The 24,951-nt window shown below is 43.1% G+C and overlaps 1 pseudogene; it reads right to left on the bottom strand.

Moving 5' to 3' along the window:
* The window catches only part of LOC123142773 (probable aminotransferase ACS10), a 34,527-nt pseudogene extending 13,802 nt beyond the window's left edge, over positions 1–20,725 (bottom strand).
* Positions 20,726–24,951: the final 4,226 nt, after the last annotated feature.

Raw genomic sequence — 24,951 nt, 5'->3', positions numbered from 1 at the left:
CACCCCCTTTAGTACCGGGTGGTGGCTCAAACCGGTACTAAAGGCGGGGGTCTTTAGTACCGGTTGAAGCCACCACCTGGTACTAAAGGGTGTGCGCTTCCCGCAGCTTGGCCTGGCCAAAACAGACCTTTAGTACCGGTTGGTGGCTTCAACCGGTACTAAAGATTGTTCTATATAAGAAAACACTTCAAAAAATCAGTTTCTCATCTCTCCCTCTGCTTCTTTCTCCTCTGCCCCGTCGCCGCCACCCCTCGCCGCCGCCCCTCGTCGCCGCCCCCGTCGCCGTCCGTCGCCGTCCCTGTCGCCGTTCGTCGCCGTCCCCGTCCCCGTCCCCGTCATCCCCGTCGCCACGCCCCGCCCCGTCACCGCACCCCGCCCAGTCCTCCCGTCGTCCCCGCCCGGCCAGTCCCCGTCCCCGTCGTCGCCACCCCCTCCCCATCCCCGTCGTCACCGCCCGTCTCCGTCCCCGTCGCCCCCCCCCCCCCCCGCGTCGCCGCGCCTCGCCGGTGAGCTCCTGCCCCGGCCGCCATGTCCACACACACACACACACATTGTTATAGAAATGTTAGCAATTTTTCTGTTTTTTATTTATAGAAATATTAAAATGTTAGTTATATAGAAATGTTATAAATTTTTCTGTTTTTTAGTTATAGAAATATTTATAGAAATGTTAGCAATTTTTCTGTTCTTTAGTTATAGAAATATTAGAAATGTTAGAAATTTTAGAGTTAGTTTTAGCTAGATGAATTAGATTAATGTCAAATTGTTAGAATTTGCATATAGAATTTTAGTTATCACAATCCAATCATTTAGAAAATGTTACTTTTTGCGGGCATATAGTATTTGTTCTCGACGATGCCCGGCCCGCATCCTCGCCGTCGACCCGTTCGCCATGATGTCCGGCTGACCCATGTCCGGGACTGGACTCCGCCGGGCTGGCACTGGGAGGTGCAACCTGGAGGGGCGCGCCGCTTGGTGAGGAACCCGGCCTCGCGGGTCCCGTCGTCGACCCTGATCTCCTTTGGTGGCGTTCGCGTGGGTCACATTCGGTGCAGAGGGAGCCGGCCTCGCCGGAGGTGGTGCGTCGTCGTGTCAGGGAGGAGGACGAGCACGTCCATCGCTACATGGCTGCTATGGACGTCAGGTTCTCCAATACCTGGCAGGTTCTTTGGGCAGATGACCGGAGATATGATCATGTGATGGTTCCTTGTCTTTGGGTGTCCACCGCCCGCGCCCCAGGAACCGCGAGTGGCCTAGATTCTTCTATAGTATTCGATCTTTATTAGCTACCTAGCCAGTGATGTATTCAAGATTATATATTATTCGAGACGATGTATTCGAGATTATATATTATTCGAGACGATGCATATTATGTACTATATGATTCAGTTTTTCCTTATTGATTGCATCCATGCATTGTAATTTGAATACTAAATTGTTTTATATTTATTCTGTATTAGTTAAATAAAAGCTATGGTAGACAATACCGGCAGAGAGGGAGAAGAGGCCCTGTTCGAGATCATACGCAGCCCTAACAGGCCAGATGATCTGAATGAAGCAAATGACGGCTCCCAATATCTGAACAATACCGGGGAGGGTGATGATAAGATATTCGATCTCGACGACCGAGCTGATGAAGTCATGAACTATGATTATGATTATGATGACGCAGACAATGATTATGATGACAAATACAATGTTGATCTTGAAATAACAAAGACTACCGGCGAGGTATATCTATATAAGCAGGCATCTAGTGATCATCACATGTTTCTTTTATTTGAAGATATATTAACGAATCAATCTTTCTTGTTTCAGCCCTCCGGATCGAGCAAATCTGCTTCTACAGACAGCAGGACAAAGCGCGGCCCGGGCAAAAAGTTGAAGGAGGGTGTAAAGTACAACATCGATTCCATCAAAGCTAGTGGCGAACCCCTCACGCCTAAGAACATTGCGAACAAGTTCGTTCGTCAGTGCGGAGTTCTTGTGAAGGACCAACTCCCGATCTCCATTCAAGAATGGAAAGAGCCAAAAACTAAACGCCCAGATGTTACTTGGGTCGACGACAGAGCAAAACAAAAGCTTTGGGAATCTCTGATGGAACATTTCACCCTACCAGATTATTTCACTGATGCAGATGTGCAGAAAGTCAAGGACGCTGCTCTTAAGAAGATGGCAATTGCATTCAACACCCACAAGAAAACTGTATGGGCCAACTACCTCGCTGCAGAAAGGAAGACTCCAGAATTCAAGGGAACACTGGAGAAGCAAAGAGAACACTGGCCCGCTTTCGTGAAATTCAAGGAATCAGAATTATCTAAGGAACGGTCGAGAAAAAACAAGGCCAATGCCGCAAAAAAGACGCAGTTCCATAGGCTGGGTCCAGGTGGCTACGCGGTGGCAATGCCTAAGTGGGATAAGTCTGAGCAAGAGATGGAGGATGCAGGGGTCACTCCGGTTACTAGGAGCTGGCCCCCAGGTGCAGAACTTGGTTCTATGCGCATGGGGGGCGTTGGACCCGAAGACAGGCCTGGTTTCGAAGAAGGCAAGTCTAAAAGGAGCAGAACAAAAGTTACTTGACGCAATAGAAGATGCTCGAAAGGGGGTGTTCACGCCCAACAGAGAGAACGACGAGCTTACGCGCGCCCTGGGAAATCCTGAACACCCGGGAAGAACACGAGGCAAGGGCGTTATTCCCTGGTATGAGGGCTTTTCGGAATGGAACGACGACTACAGGACCCGTGCAAGAAAGAAGATGGAGGAGGAGAAGAAGAGGAAGCTGGAGGAGGAGCAGAGGAAGCAGGACGCGGAACGCCTTCAAGGCCTAGAAGCAAGGCACGCGGACTTGGCACTCAAATTCCAGCAGCAGCAGATCGACTCACTTAGCCAGGAAAGGGGGTCTCAGCAGCGGCAGCAGCAAGCGGATGATCATCCAGCATTGGATAGCACCGTCCCATCCATGCCGAGAAGCAGCGTTGGTTCCGCCCCGGGCGACGCACTGCTGGATACATACCCTGTGGATGACATCATAGAGAACACTAACTGTGAGCTACACTTCAAAATGAAGAACATATCCATGAAGGTGGCGGACGCCGTTGCTTTTACAATTACCCCCGAAGCAACCTTCCATTGGGCCCCGATTCCAGCGGGCTATGCTCGTGTCTTGGTTGATGAGGTGGTGGACCCATATTCGGGGCTACAGCTTGACATTCCTGGAGGTGACGACGAGCACACACTGGGAGAGGCCATACATCGTATCATCCTATGGAGAAAGGATTGCATCATCTTTCGAAGTCCACCGACACCGCGTCTGCCGACTCCTCCTCGAAGTCCGCCACCATGTCAGCAGACTCCCGCTGCTCCAAGTCCACGAACGTGTGAGCAGACTCCTGCTTCAAGTCCGGCATAGCGTCAGGCCACTCCTCCCGTTTCAAATCCGACACCGTGTCAGGCCACACCTCCTGCTTCAAGTCCGGCACAGCGTTAGGCCACACCTCCTGCTTCAAGTCCGACACCGTGTCAGGCCACACCTCCTGCTTCAAGTCCGGCACAGCGTCAGGCCACTCCTCCTGCTCCAACTAAGCCACGTCAGTCGTCTCCGCCGCCTAAGCAATCGCAGAAGAGACACGCCGCAGCTATGGTGCGTAGCGGTACGAGTCGAGGTAGTACAGGAAGTACAGGCGGAGACAAGCGATATAAATATGGTCCAAGCAGCCTCGCTCCTCTTCCTCAGAGGCCTTACGACATGACCGAGGAGCAAAACGATGCCATAGTGCGGGCCGAAGTGGACGCCCATTTTGGACCGAACCGGCACCCCCGCCGAGGGAGAAAGTGCCTAAGGAAAATATTGACCACTTCATTCGTATGGCTAGACCACCAGCTCCCAAGCCTGTTGACTCAGACTATGAGCGCCAAATCAGGAAGGCACATCGAGCACGACTACAGAAAGAAGTGAGCTCGAGCTCGAGCCAACAAGCAGCTGTCAAAAAATGCGGGAAAACTGTTCCCCAGCTGGGAGAACAGGCGGCGCAATCGATCCCCCCGCTTGTTGTGCCAACAACACATGAGAGTACGCGCGCCCAATATTAGTGTGGGCAAACCGTTTACGTTCCCGAGCTGGGCGACGTGGTAATAACCGAGGAGCATATAATGCAGGCTGAAATGCTCAAGATCACTGTTGGGCAACTCCTCGATATCGAGCCCATGTCTCCGCTTAGAGAGGAGGAAATAAAACGGAAATATGTCCGGGGCCAACCTTTGGTCGAGCCCGAGGAGGTCAAGAACCTCCCAACGAGAATGTATGGATTGCATGATTGGTACATGAAAATTACCAAGATTTCCAATCGAGAGTCCCTCATGGTGCAAGTCGAGGAAGATCATTACTTCAATAAGAAAGCTCTGTCTGTTGAGTATTCAGAACTATTTCAGTTATTCAATCAAGATGCACTCGACAAATCTATCGTTAGTTGCTATTGTCTGTAAGTGATTTCTTTCTGTAATTTAAGTCTCAAGCTAGCTCTAGTGCTCATTGATTGATTATTAATTACCTGTAATTATATATCCTCACTATATATTCTTTTCTGTGGTATTATGCAGGATGAAGATGTATGAAATGAAAAAAGCTGGACGCTATGGCATTGGGTTCATTGACCCAAATACCATTAATGAATACACATGAAAATTAGAATGGTGTAGACAAGATGTAGAGAAAAACATGCTAGAGTTCTTGAAGCGCCTCAATAGCAATGAAGATATACTACTTCCTTACAACTTCGAGTGAGTCACACTGTCTTGTACTATAAATTCTGTTTTTGCTTACTAGCTAGATGTTAATAAGTGTATAGGGTTTAGGGTTATAGTTGATTAGTGTTATGCACATGTCCGCTTAATTTATACATGCAAACGTATGCGCATGCAGGTTCCACTAGATCTTGTTAGACATTAAAGTTGACGAAGGAAAAGTTGAAGTACTGGACTCACTACTTAAAAAAGATAGTGACTACAGCATCGTGAAGGGGGTAGTCAACAGGTAATTTCAATCATTATTAACTATATCTCGGCCTATTTAGTTCGTCATTTCCTGATATGAACTATTTTTAATAACCCCTTTATTAATTTTCTTTGCCGGCGGGCAGGGCTGGGGCAAAGTACATTAAGGTGACTCCAGGAAAATGGCGACAAAAGCTATTTTGGTATCGACCCAAGGTAAGTAATTAAGTAGTACTAGCTAGCTAGCTACCATCTCTTTAATTCTTGTTTCAATACGATTAATTAATTAACATGCTTGATTAATTATTATCTGATTAAATTCTATTCTCGTAAAGGCCCTGAAGCAGGCACCGGGGACTGAAGTGTGTCTACGTTTGCGAGAACATTCGCATGATGGCGTCCGAAAGGAGCAGATCTGATAGACAGCAATGGGTACGTTTGCCAGAACAGTATTCACAAATCTTACATGATTGTCGATATCTAGTCACACAACTAATACACATGCATATTGATCTCATTCTTAACAGTTCAAAGACGTGCGGGACCAGCTCCTACCAACAGAGCGCATACGAGCACTTCAAGAGGAAATAGCGGGATTTTTGCTCGACCAGGTCATAGATCCCAAAGGAGAATACTATTACCCGCTACCGCCCCCATGAACCACTTGTCATCGTGCTCCGAAGGCACCAAGGCAACATGTAGGAGAAATTGTATATATATACATGTGTATGTGTGAATAATTAATGGTGGTTGTGAGACATTCGATTATATATATGTATGATCGGTTCTACGAGAAAATCTATTTATATATATGCATAACGTGTACAATATGTAGTATCGTAAAATACCAGCAAACAAAAAAGAATTAAATGGAAAACACAAAATTAATGGAAAAATAAAAATTAAAACCAAAACCCCCCAAACATTTAGTACCAGTTGGTGCTACCAACCGGTACTAATGGTCTACCAGCACCCGGGCCTGGCTCGTGCCACGTGGTGGCACTTTAGCGCCGGTTCTGCAACCGGCACTAAAGGCCCTTACGAACCAGCGCTAAAGCCCCGTTCTGCACTAGTGATGGGACGCATTGGAAGCAACGTGGGATGTTAGTAAAGAATAATGTGTTCGACGAAGATTAGTATGATAAACTACTCCCACCTTGGTGACTAAACACATATGGCTTAACCAATGGTGCAACCTTAGGCCCTTATCTTCTTTTTAACTAACTAGCAAAGTGGCCCACGCAAATGCGCAGGCAACATCATGAAGCATGATTCTTTTATATGTAACAGAAATAACATGTTTCATGTTTCATACGAACTATTTTCTACACAGTTTAGAAAAAAACTCATAAAGGAATATATTTCATATTTAATTTCACCTAATATGGAATGCATGTATCGAAGTCAAAACATGTGCATTGAAAATAGTAACGTAGATTTTTTTTTTGAAATAAATAGTTGTCTTTTTCCAATGACAGTACTACAATGTCAAATATCCCTACAAATTTGCAGAAAACCTTAAGCTCTACAATAAAAAATATCTGACTAAAAAATTGGGCTGTAGATATGCATAAAGCACCCCCGCAAAACCAATACGCATAAAGCAATGTTGTACACATTAAAATATCTATTTGTGATAATGTCCTTTCAAGTGAATTATTATGACTTTATTTTTTTCATAAAATATGTAAGGACAAACAAGAATAGAGTACATGTATTATAACCATTATTTGGAAAATTGATAAATTAGAAACGCAATGAAGGAAACCTATTGCATGAACTAATATTTGGTGAACTTTCGACTAGCTGGCTAGTGTAAATAAATGAATCAATATGCAACACATTTTGAATTATCCCTTGGTACATTTTGTTAATTTTAGCATGTAGTGGTATGAGGACTCAAAACATCAATGACATTTCAAGCACTGTAAGGGGGATCAAATAGACTTAGAGGCCTCATGTAATAAAAGGGGCGATGATGAATAATATTCTTCGCATCATGCAAGAGGTAACATTATTTGTGACCATGTAAATGATAACAACAAAGGAAACTGAAATGTATGGTCAACTGCAAACAAATTTCAGTATGTCACCTTCACAATTTATATTAGAGCATGGATGTGAACATGACAGTATGACTTTTAACTCGTTCACCTTTTCCATCACCGAGCTTTTTTCTAAAAAGAAAAAAGTGGAAGAACATGCTAGAGGATCTATATGTGTTCAACTAACAAAGAAGAAACATGTTTCCATGATTAATGTTCAATGAGGCCCGAAATTGTTAACGTGTCCTCGCCAACTAGGCTAAACATCCATCATTCATCACCAACAAGGCCGGAAACTATTCACGTCTCCTGGCCGAGTAGGATGGACATCCATTGTTCATGATCAACGGGGCCAAACTTTCACATTCACCTCACAGTTAATTTCATGATTAGAGAGGTGGGATATTCCGTGCCACAGATCGATGAGGATTTGGCATGATCAGAATTTAAAAAATAATCATGAGTTGTAGTTTTTCCCATGAATTTAGATAATACTTTGGGATTTGAAAAAATGATCGGAATTTAAAAAATCACGACCTGTAGTTTTTTCAAGAATTTAAGAAATGATCTGAAATTTGAAAAAAAAAAGTTCATGAATTTGGAAAATGCTCGTGATTTTAAAAATGTTCGTTGATTTTTCTAAAATCACATATGTAATTTGTTTTCACTTATTTTAAAAAATGTTCACGAAATCGAGAATTATTTGTGGATTTGTAAAAATGTTGCTGAATTCAAAAGTTACTCATAAATTTGAAGAAGGTTCGCCAATTCCAAAAAAATCATGAACTTGAAAGATGTTTTCCAATTCAAAATATGTTCATGAATTAACCTTTTATAAATTTAGAAAATATACATAAATAAAAAGAAAAATAAAACCATAACAAATTGACAGAAAAACAAATTAAAAAAGTAAAAATAGAAAATACAACGAAAGAACGCATTAGAAAAGAATAAAAAACCTGGCCGGAAGCTTCCCAGAATTGGTTCGGAAGCTCGTGGGAAAGTTCCGGAAACCTGCTCAGGTAACAGGCTCCGCGTTGATTGGCAGGCCCATTTGGATCGCTACTGCTCACTATAAGCACTACACAGCAGTGGTGGTTTATGTTAATGGCCGTCCTGCCTAGTGTCTGTTTGTTTCTTACATGATGTTGGCCCATTCTTTCTCCATTTGTACGTGGAATGTTTCTGGGCTGGCCAACCCGACAAGTGCCAGATGATCCGAGCCGATCTATCCTCCTCCAAACCCCATTTTCTTGCTATGTAAGAAACCAAGCTCCCCATCTCTCTTCCGAAAAGCTAGCTCCTTTATCCCCCCTAACATGCACTATTTCCTCTCCACTGATGCCCTGGACTCGCGATGTGGTATTCTTTCTGCTTGGTGCGAGCACACCACCTTCGCTCTACCCGGTTTGGGTACGACCTTGGATGCACTCAATGTCAACCTTTGTACTTATTCATTTTCCCCTAAGATACAATTTTTAAGCAAAACAAGCTTAGTCATATGATGGTTCGCTGAAAACATGATCATCCAAAGTCATGAGCGCACTCCATTGGGTCATACCAAGCATGGATCCAGTGTGTTTGTTGCTCGAGGCCTTATTCTTCCCGGTAAAAAAAATCTCGAAGGGAAACTCAAGTTTTGCAAGGTACATCCTCATGTTTTTCCTTCATTGATAGATTACACGTGCTCCAACATGAATTTTCGCACAACCTTTCCACTCGTAGTGGAATTCAACTCCAACAACTCTCCCAAAAGCAAAAAGACACATGTGCCAAGTTTCCAACACATGCAACTCGAGAGTGGTGAACTCAGAAGCACCATCCAGTATCAAGGCTCCTTGTCACTGTAACATATTCTCAATTACAATTGGCCAACATGTTGGACCTACAAGGCCGCAATAGATTGAAGAAGCAGAAAATCAAGATAATATGTTTCATTTCAAGTGGATCGGCCTAAGGAGCACCGACCTTAATGAGCTTCCCATGGAGATTGACAATCTCAGCTACCTCGAGATATTTGTCATCAGGCAAGCCAAGATACAATCATTCCCTACAAAATACATGGTCTGCTCCGAGAGCCAGATCACTCCAGGGGATATGATTCACTTTTGGTTGTTCATCTCCCTCATGGAATAGTGACAATGAAAAAAAGTGTAGATACTATCGCATCTTCACTAGTAGAAAATAGGGCTTTCGTTCGGGCCTGGCCAGCCCATTAGTCTCGGTTCCGCATGAACCGGGACCCATGGGGTGCATTAGTCCCGGTTCGTGAGCCCAGGAGGCCGGCCGGGCCACGTGGGCCACTGGTCCCGGTTCGTCTGGACCTTTTGGTCCCGGTTCAAGGCACGAACCGGGACCAATGCGCCTCGCCCCTGGCCCATGACCATTAGTCCCGGTTTGTGCCACAAACCGGGACTAAAGGGTTGGTCCTCGTTGCGGCCAGAGTTTAGTCCCACCTCACCAACCGAAGGGCGCTCACACCGGTTTATAAGCCCGTCCCTCTCTGCCTTGTTGAGCTCCTCTCAAAATGAAAATAGATGCCCTTATAAAGGGAATTTGACCTAAATTCAGAATGAGTTTCTCTGAAATTCATAGAAATTTATTATGAATTTAGGTTGAATTTTCTCTATAAGCGCATCTATGCTCATTTTTTTATGTTGGGGTTGGCGATCTTTACAGACTTTTTGTGTGTTGAATATGCACCATTCAAAATCAGTCTCTGCTTTGAATGGTGCATTTTGAACACACAAAAAGTCAGGAGTTCAAATAAGTTTTAAAAAATGAAATCCCTTTGTAACAGACGAGTTTCCGTATGAAATCCTGATACTTTGAAAGAGATTGTCCGTTTTGTACACGAAGTGCATCCAGTTTTTGCCGTAACCCTCTCAACTTTCTTGCACATGCTATGTGGATGAAATGATGATACCATGCCAACTTTCAACCTTTTCAGAGTTCATTTGAAATGCTTTTCAATTTTAGGGTCTTATAGCTCAAAATAATTAGTAAATGCATGAAAAATAACAAATGAAGTCAGAAAGGATTGAAAAATGATGATGTGGCTTTGAATGGTGCATTTTGAACACACAAAAAGTCAGGAGTTCAAATAAGTTTTAAAAAATGAAATCCCTTTGTAACAGACGAGTTTCCGTATGAAATCCTGATACTTTGAAAGAGATTGTCCGTTTTGTACACGAAGTGCATCCAGTTTTTGCCGTAACCCTCTCAACTTTCTTGAACATGCTATGTGGATGAAATGATGATACCATGCAAACTTTCAACCTTTTCAGAGTTCATTTGAAATGCTTTTATAAACTCTAATAGCAAAAGGAATCAACTAAAAAGCTTTTATAAACCTCTAGTATTTTCGTAAAGAATTAAAATTTAAACTATTCAAATTTGGAAACTAATGGAGTAACAGAAAGTTTATAATTATTCTGAGCTAAAAGCAAAAAGAATAAAATAAATAAAGCAAAAAATCAAAAGAAAATAAATAATTCAAAAAACAAAAAAATACTGGAAAAAATAAAAAAATGCCGTCTAATGGGCCACACGGCCTGCATACGATTAGAAACCCATCTGCACATGGGCCAGGATCCAGGCCCGCAGGCCCAATAGGCCCAACATGGTAGTGACAAGGGTAGGCATGTAATGCCTGCATATTAGAGAGGAGCTCAGCACCTGAGCTGCAACGCAGCTTATAAACAGGTGCTGAGCTCTCTCAGCTAGCGAGGTGGGACTAAACTTCCCACCGCACCGCACTAGCACATTAGTGCCGGTTGGTGGCTCCAACCGGAACCAATGCTCCCCTTTGGTTCCGGTTGGTGCCACCAACTGGGACCAAAGCCCTCTGCTTCCCGCTCTTTGGGCTGCTGAAAAGAGGCCTTTGGTCCCGGTTGGTGCCACCAACCCGGACTAAAGGTGGCATTGGTCCCGGTTTGTGCGTCGAACCGGGACCAAAGCCTTTGCTATATAAGCCAGCACTTAGGAAATTTTCAGATTTTCATCGTCAGTTTCCCCCTGCCTGACGACGCCGCGAGCTCGATCTACGCCGCCAGGCTGCCCCACCGCCGTCGCCGTCGCCCATGCCCCCGAGCCCACGCCGTCGCCCGTCGCCGTCGTCCTCCGCCCCCCGCCGCCGTCGCCGTCGCCCTCCGCCCTCGGCCCGCCGCGGTCGCCGTCGCCCTCCGCCACCCACGGCGTCGCCCTTCGTCGTCCGATGTGAGCCGCCGCCACGCCACGACTCTGTTTATTTTTTTTCATATAATTTGTATTATTTTTTTGTTCATTGCATTTTTTCATATATATAATGTATATATATATATGTATGTGGTAGCTATATGATGAATGGATGTGGCTATGTATGTATGAATATAATGTTCATAGAATTTTTTTGTTTATATACGTTTTTTTCATATATGTATTAATTTTTTATTGAGGTTAATTATTAGTAGATATCGATTTTAGGTTAGTGCTTAGTAGTTGAACTAGTTGATTTCATAAAAATATTTTATTAAATTTTACTATATATAGAAGTAGTTTATTTTTAGTAAGAACTACTTTATTTTATATATTTATAGTAAGTGCTTAGTAGTTGAACTAGTTGATTAATTAATAAAACTATTTTATTAAATTTTACTATATATAGAAGTAGTTTATTTTTAGTAAGAACTACTTTATTTTATTTATTTATAGTAAGTGCTTAGTAGTTGAACTAGTTGATTAATTAATAAAACTACTTTATTTTATTTATAGTAAGTGCTTAATTAGTAATTGAACTAGTTGATTTAACAAAACTAGTTTATTTTACTATAGAAGTAGTTTATTTTAGTAAGGAAATTAATAGAACTAGTTTGTTTTTTAGTTAAAGCAATTATTCTCGCATCGGCGTCGACGATGCCTATCCCGCATCCTCGTCGTCGACTCGGCGGAGGAGGCCGACTTGATCAGAGGGGCCATGTCCGGGACTGGGCTCCGCCGGGTTGGTTTTGGGAGGTGCTACCTTCCGGTGGGCGTAGGTTGGTGAGGAGCCAGCCCGTCGTTGACCCGATCCTTGTTTGGTGGCGGTCGCGTGGGCCAGTGACGGTGCCGAGGCTTCCGGAAACCGCGGAGGTGGTACGTCACCGTGTCAGCGAGGAGGACCAGCACGTCCGTCGCTACATGGTTGCGTTGGAGGGCAGGTTCGACAATACCTGGCAGGTTCTTCAGGGATCTCACTGGAGCTATGATCCTGTGATGGTTCCGTCCCTTTGGGTGTCCACCGCCCGCGCCGATACCCGTCGGGCGCTACTGTTCTAGCTGTACTAGCGATGCTATATGTATGATAGTATTCGAGGTGTATTAGTGATAATATTCGACGATGTACGGACGCATGGAGATGATGTAGTTTTGCTTATAATTGAATGCATCCTAATTTGAATACTACTTTATTTTGTGATTTGATTTTGCTTATTGAATGCTCAAAGTGGAAAACTACTCCTACTTTGAATGCTAAAATTGGAGAGCACTATGATTAGTTGATAGCTTATAGGGTTTTTGTTTTCGCAGAAATCTAGGAGCCCCCGGCCCCTCCATCATCCCCGCCGTCGTCCCCGTCACCGCCCCCTCCGACATCGAGGTGAGACCAGCCAAATCCTCTTTTAGAAAGATAATTAAACGATATTTCGGGTTGACTGTAAGTCTGTCGAGTCTCCACCATATATGAGAGGACGAAGAATCCCGACTGTTGTCGTGGGGGTAGCTTCTCCTTCGTTCCCGTGTGCTAGACAATTTGGTGTAATGCACTCGAGAACGAAAGGAGGAGCTACCATCACCGACGGTCGCAAATGTCAGAGAGGAATCAGTGAGGGAGAGTTCCACCATATATATATGAGAGGACGAAGAATCCCGACTGTTGTCGTGGGGGTCGCTTCTCCTTTGTTCCCGTGTGCTAGACATTTTGGTGTAATGCACTCGGGGACAAATGGAGGAGCGACCATCACCAACGGTCGAATGTATACACCACGTGAGCTGAGAGTTTTCAAGAAAAGACTCGACAAACCGATAGTCAACCCGTGATGAATAATAATGATCTAACTTAGGTTTTTTAGTACATATATTTAATTGTAGACGTTTAATATTTGAATTATGAACATAGGAAATGTCGTACTCGGACGACGAAAGTCTCCCGGGGGAGTGCGACTGGTGCCACGACGACCGAGGTCAGTGCGACAGGCCTCACCTGGACGAAGATCGGCGCTTCAGTATTAAGCTGGAGGAGACCTTCGATGTTGAAACGGTACGCAACGACGACAAGTGTTATTTTTTCGTAATTAAGCACGACTTCAACTATTTCAACGTGTACTTTTCATCTTTTACAATTCGGCTAGCTTATCCCATGCCATGCAAGACGCTACGTCTTGGAGAGGATGGGTTTTGAAGACCATGAAAGTATGGAAACAAAGAAAATTCACCTAAGGACCCATCATGATATAGATTTTGAAGTAAATCTGTATAATTCTGAGAGCGTAACCCATTTTGGTTGCAAAAATTGGGAAGCATTTTGCAAGATGTATGGTTTTGATGAGGGTATGCTTGTCACCATGGATCTTGGTGATCCTGACATCGAGCAAGACAATATGGACATTTGGGTCCTTGTTGATACGCCTCCAATTCTACCGCTATGTGAGTTTCTCAAACATAGTTATTAGCTAATTTATATTGTTCATTTCAAAATAGTTGACAGCTTATTTTCATTGACAGCTTATTTTGATTGTTCAAACAATGTGCGGAACATGGTAGACAGAACCTACTACACCGATGGCTCTGAGTTAACTTATAAGGAGAAAACTCATCTGGTCGGATTTTGTACTGATCTTGAGAATTACAATATCTATTGTAAAACTCCTCCACATTATGGTCAATACGTGCCACTAGTGCACGTGTTGAACTACGGTAACTACTATGGAGATACCCTGGTAAGATTTCTTACTATTACGACATCCGTGCATATTTTGCATACTTCTAAAACTAGTACATCATTGCTAACTATGAAGTTATTACTATGTTTTTCAACAGATAATCCCAGAGGATTGTGTGCCTCATTTGATGTATCAGAATGGTAGGCTTGATGTTTTGAACATACAACCAGGTCATCCTACGAATCTCAACTGTCCATACCGGATTTCTAAAAGAAGTGGAGACATGCAAATCAAAGAATGGAAAAAATGTATGGACAGTCGCAAGGAGGTTCTTGGAAGCAAAAGGAAGCGAAGCGCAAGAATTGGAGACAGGATGATCTCCATTCTCCATAATGGAGAGTCAGGGTCTATATTGTTTTATGCTATTTTACCTTAAAGAGGGTATTTCGGTCCTACCTAATACTGATGATCATGTGCTAAGAACAATTAAGTAGGGTTGGTTCGATGACTATGAGGATGATGATCGTATGACTTGTTATTAATAACGAGTAGAAGTTGTATGATGATGATTAGTAGGACTTGTTATTATATATGATGATGCATGATGCGCGCATGAAGAGTTATTATATATCAGCGGGTGAAATGAACATGGATTGGATTGAAGTGAAGGCAACATGCATGTGGTGCATGTCGAAAGTAGTACAATCCAAACTTGATCAAGTTAGGATTAGTATTACTTTCGACATGCACCACATGTTGCCTTCACTTCAATCTAAGTCATGTTTAGGCATAGCAGTACGTAGCGTTGGTAAACCAGGCACGGAGATATAAGAGAGGACACTTCTCTCTAATAGCTACCTAATAACAACCTAAATTAACCCCCAAAACCCCTAAATCAGCCCCTTTCAAAAAAACAAAAACCTCAGCTCCAGCCAGATGCTGACGCGTGGATGCCTATTGGTCCGGCCGGTTGGTGTCACCAACCGGGACCAAAGCCCCCGTGCTGGGCTGGCCGCAGCGACCACGTGGAGGACCTTCTGTCCTGGTTCATGTAAGAACCGGAACTAAAGGCCAAGGGCATTAGTAATGACCTTTTAGTCCCGGTTCACAAACCGGGACAGAAGGCCCTCACGAACCGAGACAATAGGCCCTTTTTCTACTAGTGCTTGAAGTTTCCTAGAAAGTTGATAAGCATGAACTAATTGAAGTTGGGCGGTCGCAGTACTTGAGGAAATAGGCATGGTTATCGTTGGCAATGAAGCTCATTTGCTACACATTTTTCTTCGAGTAACTGGAAAGCTACATGAATCTCTATGCTCTTTGTCATTTAGCATTGAACCAATAGAACTAATACTGTTGTGTTTCATCAAAAAGGAACATAGTGACGGTGATACTGATAACATGAGCACAAACGAGACATTTTCACCTCCCAAGTCTCTTGTAAGTATTAGAATCAGTGGATGGATAAGTAGGTTACCAACCTGGATCGAAGTGCGACGTAAACTTTTCAAAATAAGTCTTTGTGATGCATACTTGACGGAAACGGATATACGGCTGCTAGGTGAACTTGTCATTTTGTGCCTCATCACGGTTCCGCACAAGTCATCTAATGACAAGAAGCTTACTTTGAGTAATAATAAATTTTTAAAACATAAATTTCTTTTCAGTGAGGGGCCAGACATTGCTGACATTCATTCTGAACAGAACTTTAGTTACTTTGAGGAATAATAAATATGAAAAACTTGAGTTTCCTTTGATTAAGGTTCCCGACATCACTAACATTCGTTTTGAATGTAACGCCGATTAATTTGAGGAATGACTAGCACATATGCCCGTACGTTGCAACGGGAGAGATTTTTTTTTGCGAGAAGCGATGCGTCATCCAAAAAATGGGTCTCCACAATGGTAGGTGACAGAGCAAGAAGTTATGGTCTTCTCGCTGGACATGTTTGACATGCGAAATCTTGATAGTGATGGGTTGGTCGGCGTGGTGGCGAGCACCCAACTCATGCTTTTTTTCCTCCGGGTCCGCCTCCATCTCGGGGCGGTGCCTGCCTTCTCATTTGGTGGCTGCGCGGCGACCTTCGACCGTGTTGAAAGCTTTTCTCATAAGTGCGTTCTTGCAGTCACGATGTCCAGGTGGGGATTATAAGATTAGGAAATTGATTGTTAGGGCGGTCATTAAAACGGAATATGGGAAATGATGGGCTTAAACATTCCGTTGGGGAACGAACTGAACCTGTTGTGGGCTGGAAATGAACCGAACTTTGGTTTTTCTCCGCAAGCAGAGCAAGCTAGTTCACATCCGATTATCCTTACCGCACTAACCATTGCTGGCGAGGTAGCCTGTACTATCTGCTCTACGGGGTGACGTGGCCATATATAACTGTAGAGAGATCCAATAATGATGATGATGTGGTTTGCATCTTAAAGTACACATATGGTTTGATTTGATAGGGGTTCTCATGAAGTACACATATGGTTTGATGCGGCATCACTCTCTCTCTCTGTCTCTCTCTCTCTCTCTCTCTCTCTCTCTCTCTCTCTCTCTTTCTTCTGAAATTTAGCTGCAGTCTTGGAATCACTTACATGTACATTACGTTACATCTCACGGTTATCTGACTTGCTTATGCAATATATCTCATCATTCACATATATGTTTAATTCGTGGAGAAATATATTTGTTGCTATGTTGTTTGAGATTTACACCCTCAGTTCCATATGAGCCAAGAGGATATTTTAGAGGTTTCCGTCATGGATTAAATGTATTTATGCTTTTGCACAATTTTCAGTCTATAATTCGTTTTCCTGCCAACAAGCATCACAAGTAATATCGAGAGCGAGCAGTTGCAGAGGAGAGGGGAGACGAGGGTGGGTGGAGGTCAGGCTTTGGCAAGGGAGACGCTGGTCCGCGGCGGAGTGTGAAAGGTGACGTCGACTGGCCGTTACCGCACCACAAGCTTCTGTTTGGCAGCGGCTCTATGCACGGTCGTCGAAGAATATCGCTATGATGTGTATGGTTTCTCTATTTTCCTCCTATTGCTATGTTCCCAATTTTACAAATTGTTAAGTTGCTGCTTGATTTTGTTTCTGTCATATTTTTCTTTGGGTTTCTCCATTTGAATGCTTCTCCTGAACGACCATGTCAATCTGGCTCGCGTTTGCAACTGTGATTTTGGTTGAGGTGTGCAAGATCATCCCTCTCTAGACTGTAATTTTGTCTGTAGGTTTATGTAGATTTGATTTGTCGGTGGCTAACTGGTGATGGCACAGGCTAACAGATTCAGCCTTTTGCTTCGAATATTTGTACTTCTGCATTTTTTAATTGTTGAGACAAAAAGAATAACCTTAGGTGATATATGTTTCTCTGACTGCAGTTTACTAAATGTCCTGTTCGAAGTTCCTAATTTTCTGCTACGGCCGAAATGGTCTAGAGTAGGTATTCATAGTTTTAGCTAGACATGGCAATATGCATCTTCATTTATACAGCAGACCATGCATTTCATAATATTTGAAAACAACATCTCTTATAGTTTGTTTACCTTTTTAGGCTAAAATAGCAGAGTTTGGTTTCAGGTTCCTCTCACAAGTTATCAGGTCTCTCCCTCTCTCCAGTTAGCTAATGGTGGTCATGTGTATGTTTTGGTAGACAAGATGTAGATTCCAAGAGCCTATCATAGTTTGTTTGCCTTTTTAGGCTATAGAATGGCAGAGTTTGGTTTGACTAGATTGGATTGGGATATAATTGTTTGGTAAAACTGCTGTCTAAAAATAGTGCTTATTTCTTTTACGAAAGAAAATGTTGTGCCACATGCTCATCCATGAGAACCATCTATTCAGCTTTTATATAATTATGCATTGAACAATTTGATTATGAATCTGTTCTGGTGCAGCCTATCTACGCTTGCATCGCTAACATTGCTATAAGTAATCTATGGCATTCATGACAGTATAAATGAATGTTGAATGGGGATGTCAATGTCATAGGTTAATCCTATTGCTTTGTTTTTTCTCTTGAACTTTCATATGCGTGCCCAATTTAGACACTGCAAAATAATTTGGAGTTTGATTCTATACTTTTTATTTACTTTATTGTTTTGCTGATCTAGAGAAAGTCGAGGACAATTAGAGAGTTCCATACCATTTATCCGGATGAAGATGATAATGAGAAATTCCAACATTATGCCTTTCCCGTTGAAGGTAACCAAAGGTCATCTCTGATCTTCTTTCCAACATTATGGCTAAATGTTTGACATGACCCCATTATCTACATAAGCAAATTCTAGCAGAGAATCCAATTTTGTAGATTGAAGAACTTCAGGTTGAGAAGGTAATATCTCAAGCGTATGTCTAGCATCTTTCATATTTATGGACTTCCTTGCTCCTATCTTCATGTATTGTGATCTTTTTTACTTCAGCCGGCCGGAGAAAAATGTTGCCTTCTCTTACATCGATTTGTGGTCCCATCCCATGGATGTACAAGTTGCAGTGGGAGGGGCGGCGCTGGCTGCCACTGCGAGGACTGCGAAGAGGTGAGGTGCTACTGCTACTGGAACCACGACCTCGGCGGCACCAAGCAGTTCCTCCTATTCGCATCCCATGACAAAGATTATCTAGTCACAACGCCTCTTCCCCCTTCGGTCTTTTTGTATGTGCTGCTCCCGTTGATCGATTCAGACTTCAGAGTTTCCTCTGTACATTTCTTCCTTCTGAGACCTCAAAGGAGGGTTCAATTTGAGGTTTTCTTTGGGGGCTGATTTTTTTTGCTTAATTTCATCTTTGCCTCAAAATGTTACTCTGAATGATACATGCTAAAATCTGCCTGGGAATGGATAGACCATAACATTTAGCCTTTTGGGAAATCTATTTTACAACATGTATGTTATACACCAAGAGGTGGCAAGAAGAACACTCTGCACTGTACTGTACTGTGTATGTGCCTGTCAAACTGTGTATTGCACTAGTAGAAAACAGGGCTTTGGTCACAGGGCAATATTAACATTAGTCCCGGTTCAGTCACGAACCGGGACTAATGTGAGCATTGGTCCCGGTTCGTGCGGCTAAGGCATTAGTCCCGGTTCACCTGAGCCCTTTAGTCCCGGTTTGAGACACGAACCGGGACTAAAGGGCGCGATGCCCTTTAGTCCCGGTTCGTGTCTCAAACCGGGACTAAAGATTAGACCTTTAGTCCCGGTTCGTGTCTCAAACCGGTACTAAAGGTCCCATTTTCAAACTCTACCCCCCCCCCCCCCCGGTGGATCGCCTTTTCGGTTTTGTAAAAAGCAAAAGAAAATGATAAAAACTTCAAAAATTAAAAATCCTTCGAGATGTACTTATGTTACTACATCTACTAGTTAGGAAAATTTAAAAACTTAAATTTGGACATGTTTTGCAAAAAGTGTAGGGAAAATGTAAAATGGCTATAACTTTTGCATACGATGTCAGAAAAAACGTATAATATATCAAAATGTTCAGCACGAAAATCCGCATCCGATTTTGACTGCCTACGGCCTGTTTGCAAATTTTTAGAATCCTCAAATTCTAAAAGGAAAAAAAGTTATGCTCAAATTTCTGGTTTTTTTTTGAATTTTTGTTAAATCTGGTCAAACTATGGTCAAACTACTTATTTAAGAAGTATTAGTGTTACTAAATAATTATTCAAGAATATTAGTGTTACTAAATAATTATTTTAGTTTTTTTGAATTTTGGTCAAATCTGGTCAAACTGTGGTCAAACAATGGTCAAACTAATTATTCAAGAAATATTAGTGTTACTAAATAATTATTTCAGTTTTTTTGAATTTTGGTCAAATCTGGTCAAACTGTGGTCAAACTATGGTTAAACTACTTATTCAAGAAATATTAGTGTTACTAAATAATTATTGTTTTTTAGAACAATAGTTTCAAACTCAAACAGTGAAATGTGTGACTTCATGCTCAAGCTAAATTCCTGAGGGTTAATAGGATTGACATCTTACTATTGTCAGGAAAACAACAAGTGCAGACTTGGAAACGAGGGAGAATAGAACCCGGAAGTTAAGCGTGCTTAGGCTGGAGTAGTGAGAGGATGGGTGACCGTCCGGAATGTTTGATGATTTGGAATGATGAGGGATGATTAGAGATTAGAGGTTAAATTGAGCAGTGATGAGGGGTGATTAGAGATTAGAGGTTAAAATAATTCAGAAATTTGAAAATAAAAAAATTCAAAAAAATCATAAAATTGCCTTTAGTACCAGTTGGTGTTACCAACCGGGACTAAAGGTGGACCTCCAGGCAGCGGCCACGTGGAGGGCCTTTAGTCCCGGTTCGTGTAAGAATCGGGATTAAAGGGGGAGGCTTTAGTAACGACCCTTTAGTCCCGGTTTCAGAACCGGGACTAAAGGCCCTTATGAACCGGGACTAAAGGCCATTTTTCTACTAGTGTTGAATACTTTTTGCAAGTGAAAAAAAATGCTTCAGATGCTGCTAATGCTGAACCACCGTTGCTGGTCTTAGAAATGGAGGGGTTTTCATGATTATCTTGGGGTGTTAAAATTTCACTGAAAAAATATGTTTAATACCATTCTTAGCTAGGTTTTGTGCATGGAATAAACTTGTTTTAGGGTATTTTACCTGGAAGAGCTGACTGACAACATATGAAGAGGTAGCAGCAAAACAAACACTCTGTACATGCGTTTCAAACTAATCGTTTATACTGCAACTGAAGCTAACTCTTATGGAGATAGAGAATTACTACACTGCTGTCTGCGTGCATGTGAAGCTCTTTTGGAGATAATTACTTACATACCAATACCATGAGTCTGCTGTTTATTAATGTTCACCAAAAATGATAATAAATTTGGTAATTAATTGGTGTCTATTAAGTGTAAACTTTATCGAAAAAATATTTTGTGTTTGGAGCCTATGAGTCTTTTGTTTTCTTTGTTTTCCAGAGCACTCAGTAAATAAAACAGAGCACAGAGAAGTAGCCTTTGGAGCAGGTTACGGTTTGTACTTTGGTATTAAAGGGTTTGGAGCAGGCTACATCTGTGATGACACAGATTGGTTATGCAGGATCTCTTGGTAATGAAACTCTTCCCTTGGCTGTACATAATGTATGTTCCATTCTTGTTCCTTTTGAGCGGATTGCTATAAGGAATACCATCTATTTCTAATGAATTTATATGTTGCTTGCTGCCTTTTTTAATTAGATAGATCCAATAACTATACCAATGAATAAATTTTTTTGTGACTGATATATGATTTAGTGATATAAATGCTATATATTTTGCATCCGATATGCAAAGTTACCAGAATCTCCTTGCATGCTTTTTTGCCTCATGCTTTTTTGCCTTTGTTGCTTTGTATGGAAAATAGCCTACTTAGTCAATTTTGGTTTAGCCCTGTATGTGGTTTGCTTACTCAATATTGACCTTAGTGTCACTATGCCTGCTTCTGAAACACTTTAGCACTGAAATATATGCTCTGTTACTCTTAGTCAAGATGCTTTTGTACTGAACTTTATGCCATGCTGCACTTACTCAGGCTAAATTCTTCTGCTTTATCATGAGGACAACAATAGTGGTTACTTCTCATCTGAGCTTGAGCCATGGTGAATTCGACCGATGTTTCGACCGCATACGAAGATGTAGTTCTTTTGATTTATCGACTAATATTATCGTATATAAACGTGATGCATGTACAGAGGCAAAGTGTGGTAGCAGACTACCCTATCTTTATTGTAAATTATGTGTGATCACCGCTATGAGGTAGTCCTTCGGATGGATTTACCACTCCTTGGTTGTTGTAAATTATGAACAAATTATGCTGTAGTTTTAGTATTGGTTCTCTAGTCCTATGCCTGTGTTATCCAGTGTTAATGCATATACAAAACCTGGATTCCTACTAACTTACAATTATCCGGTTGACCAAAACGTTGGGACCAGCACCCTCACACCAAGGCGCGAACCCGATCTAGCTCATCATGAAAGTACGCCCTCCTGCAGCACATACACATATCTGTTAACAGCGCAAGAACTAGGAAGCTCATACAGGAGCAACCAGGGACATCCAGGACCGACATTAAGTCGTTAATAACTCGACCAGCGGAGATGCATATCAAATGGAAAATCATCTGGGTGAATCAGAATCTTACGTCCAGCTAGATGAAGAAAAAAACTTGGAAATTCTTTTTTTGCAGGTAAAAAGAAAGAAAAAAACTTGGAAATTCAATTTTCCCAAATACTGTACAAACGTAGGCCATAAGCCCACAATGGAGTGTGTCTTGGACACAACTATCCACCACACTCTTGCTCTTTCCTTCACCTCTTTCGTAGCTAGTTCTAGCTACGCAGGTTTGGAACCGGTTCTTTTCCAACCCATAGGCTCGATCTACTACTCTGCAGCCTTGGCCATATAAGTATTCCTCCCGCAATGTGGATGCAGATAAACTTTTTTTTTCCTTTTGCTTTTGCACATCTGCCAAGATGCGTTGCTTTTGCTAAGGTGAATGACAAAGATAATCAAAGCACATATCATGTCTTGTGCTTTGAGTTTTTAAAGTGGACCCTCTTGATCATGGCCATTTCTGACTGGGGCAAAGGACGCAAGGTTACTTTTCTTGACCTGCATGGAGGAGCCCATATGAGATTCACAGTAATAAGTATGCACAATTTTCTTGCATGTAAACATATCGTGTAATGTACAACTATGTTTTCTTGGGGGCCAAAAACACAACATATAAACATAGCATTTTGACCGTAACACCAGAAAGTTTTAAGGTTGAAAAAGCTACCAAAAAGAAGATCGAATGACAAAAATAGACTTCCATTAATAATAAATAGAGTGTATGTTGTTATAGTACTCATGCTACATAAAGCGTACATCATAGGAAAGAGGTGACTGCGTGCCTTACATGCTAATAGACGAGATGGGCAATGTACTCTCTGCCCATGGTCGCAGAGCGCCTGATTGCCAACCTTACTTCAGAGAGACTCGCAAGTTTGGAACAGAATTTCGGCCCAGCCGGTCCCATGCATGGGCATACGTGCAGATGAAGGATGATGGTTTCCTTTTGCTTTGCTAGACTTGTCCCGTGAAGATGCCCATAGCCTCATCGCTTAGTTTGTCACTACCCCTTGGTCCAAATCCAACTATACTATTCCAAACAAGAGAGGAGGAGAATCGGACATCAAGATGGCCGGCAGCGCCCAGAGCGCCGTGGGTTCGCTGCTGGGCACCCTAGCCACGGTCATCAGCGACGAGGCCAAACTGCTGGGCGGTGTCCGTGGCGACGTGCAGTTCATCAAGGACGAGATGGAGAGCATGAATGGCTTCCTACTCGACATGGCCGATACGGGTTGCCAACCAAACAACCAGGTCCGGTCATGGATGAGGCAAGTCCGGGAGGTCGCCTACGACTCCCAGAACTGTATCGACCGTTACGTGCAGACCTTCGGTGCCAGCCGCCCAACGGCGGGCCTCCTTGGCACCGTACGGCATGTGCCGCAGATAATGCGGACCATGCCAGATCGCCACCGCATCGCCATGCAGATCCGAGAGCTCAAGTCCAGGGTGTGCGAGGTGGGGGAGCGGCGGCAGAGGTATGGCATCACGGTTGTCCCGGACAAGTCACCAGCGACTCGCACTTCCACCGGAGAAGATGGTGCCGAGGAGGAAGATAATCAGAGGCATACTGCTCTAGCTGATATTGCTGACCTATTGGACATTGACGCGAGAGCGCAGCAGGTGATTGCATGGCTGAAAGGACAAGGTGATCATTCAAAGTCCAGTAGCCTTGGTGATATATGGATAGCCAGGTCCAAGTATGATGAACTAGTGGTGCAGATGCTCAAGCTGGGAAAGGGACTAGTAAGAGAGAAAGATCTACTGAGCATGATAAGCAAAGCCAAAATAACCGAGCAGCATGCCTTAACCGCGACTATACCTGTAGTCGCAAGGATGCAGACAAATGAGGCCATAAAGGTGGTGGACAAGGACGAGATCATCGAAAAAACAATGCAGAAGCTCAAGGAAGAGAAGAGGCGGCCGTGGTACGACATGGCCATATGGCAGGAGTTCCGTCAGATGCCCATCGAGACGATCATGCCGGAGCTCAAGAATAAGAAGAGGCTACCGTGGTTCACGAAAGCCAAAGATAAGGAGCTGCTTTCCACAAATGCCAACGAGGAGCTGCTTCACCCAATGTATAGCATGGATCCTAGTGAGATGGAGGAGATAATCATGCGGCTGCCCAAGTATAAGAAGAGGGTGGAGCAGTTCGTGAAGGCCAAAGAGAAGAAGCAAGGGAACAAGTTTGAAGAGAATCTGCGAGAGGAGGCCATGAAGGTGGTGGAGGAGAACGAGATCAAAAAGACGTTACAGGAGATCAAGGATAAGAAGGTACTCGAATGGTATGAAAATGCCAAACAGAAGGTGATGGTACTACTTGAGGAGGCAACGAAGGTGCAGGAGGAGAATGAGAAGGTCAAAAAGAAGGTGTGGCTGCTGCTGCGTCATCTGGCCAAAGAGGGGGTAAGGGAGCTGGTTCACGATGGTGGCTGGCTGATGGGCATGATATTAGGAGACGACAATCCCGGAAAGTCAACAGCTAGGTCATCTAAAAAAGTGGGAGCAGGAAGCGGAGGAGAAGAGGAGGAGGATGGTGAGGGAGGAGGAACACAGAACAAGAGAGAAAAGGAAAAACAACCGCCCAGAAAGTCAACAGTAACTAGCTCATCTGAAAAAATGGAAGGAGGAACAGAAGTAGAAAATGGGGAGGAAGGAGAGGGAGGAGGAGGAACGCAGAACCAGAGAGAAAAGGAAAAACAACCGCCCGGAAAGTCAACAGTAGCTGGCTCCCCTAAAGTAGAGGGAGGAGGACGAAGAGAAGTAGAGCAGGGGGAGGAGGATGGAGAGGGGGGAGGAAGACATAACCAGACAGAAAAGGCAAAAGAACCGTCTGCGATGGAGGTGCAATACACTATGAAGTTGATCCGATGGCTGAAGGGAGTTTTCGGCAATGACCATATGCAGGCTAAACTC

The sequence above is a fragment of the Triticum aestivum genome, chromosome 6D (assembly GCF_018294505.1).
Source record: "Triticum aestivum cultivar Chinese Spring chromosome 6D, IWGSC CS RefSeq v2.1, whole genome shotgun sequence".
NCBI lineage: Eukaryota > Viridiplantae > Streptophyta > Magnoliopsida > Poales > Poaceae > Triticum > Triticum aestivum.
The sequence above is the reverse complement of the archived record's forward strand: the minus strand, read 5'-3'. Positions and strand labels throughout refer to the sequence as shown.